The sequence below is a fragment of the Lathyrus oleraceus genome, chromosome 6 (genome assembly GCF_024323335.1).
Source record: "Lathyrus oleraceus cultivar Zhongwan6 chromosome 6, CAAS_Psat_ZW6_1.0, whole genome shotgun sequence".
Lineage (NCBI taxonomy): Eukaryota > Viridiplantae > Streptophyta > Magnoliopsida > Fabales > Fabaceae > Lathyrus > Lathyrus oleraceus.
In genome coordinates this window covers 430525756-430527126 of record NC_066584.1, presented here as the reverse complement: position 1 = coordinate 430527126, position 1371 = coordinate 430525756, and positions in this window count along the sequence as shown.

Below are 1371 nucleotides of genomic sequence, written 5' to 3'. Positions count from 1 at the left end.
CGAGTCAGACTTTGAGAAATTCATGACAATGTTTAAAAAGGTAGAGGGTCATATGTCTTTTTTTGAAGCACTCGAGAGAATGGCCAGGTACAAGAAATTCATGGAAGAGGTAATGGCCGAAAAGAAACCAACAGGAGAAGAACCGGTAGCCTGGAAGTAAAAGTATAATGCAAATTCACTGGAGTAGAAAATTCCAAACAAACAGAAGGATCCTGAAACGGTAACAGTAGCATGCACAATTAAAGGAATAACCTTCAAAAGGGTACTAATAGATTCTGGAGCTAGTGTGAGTTTGATGCAATTATCAATCTATCACAGGTTGGGTATTAAAAATGTCAGTGATACAAAGACAAATATGAAGTTTGCGGATCACTCGAGAAAGGATGCATATGGTATAGTAGAAGATGTACTGGTAACAATAGAGGACTTGAGTTTTCTTGTTGATTTTGTAATCCTAAACATACCTGAAGATGATGAGGCACCCATCATTCTGGGTCGACCTTTCATGCAGACAAGTCGATGCAATCTCAACATGGACTAAGGCACGTTAACCTTGAAAGTTCACAACAAAGAAATAACATTGAATGCTATTGAAAACCAGGAGCTAGGGGAAGATACAAAATCTCACTATCAAGTAGGATTGATCAGGACAAAGGCGAGAAGGAAAAGTAACATACCAACATCAGAGAATGATACAGGAAGGCCCTCTCGACTCTCACCACTACCATTAGCAACCCTGAATGGAAAGACTCCTATCTCCATTCCAAAAGCCAAGAGAAAGAAAAGAAAACGAATACAAGGTAAGGAGATGGAGGTGGGAAAGTACTTGTGGCACAAAGGAATCCATACTTATGAAAAAGACGGCTTCCTAGTTTTGGACAAGAGGTGCAACAGGGTTTGGAGGCTGAAGTACCCCCCATAACAAGGGAAAATGAACCGTCGAGCCATGCGACATTAAACGAAGCGCTTTGTGGGAGGAAACCCACGTATTTTTATTTCTTATTATAGGTTTTTGTGTTTGTTTGTTGTTTTAGGTTTACACAGTGCCTTGCATAAAAGGGAGAAGGTACCCACATGAAAAAAGTTGAAAAAATGAGCAGAGCAGTAGCCTGACACGGCCGCCCGTGTCAGCTGACAAGGCCCATGTCAGGCCTGCGGATTTGAAATTTGTCTGGGAAATTTGAAATTCGTGTGGGCATGTCGCACTTCCCGCCCCATCCCCCTCAGTAGGGCACTGTGAGTCACCCTCCTTCTATCTTCTAAAACATTGAGGCCAATGTTTAGTTCAAGTGTGAGGAAGGTTTTACTATGCTTTTTCCTTTTATTTTTTGTTTTGTTTTATGTTTTAGTTGATTATTTCCCAAATTTTAC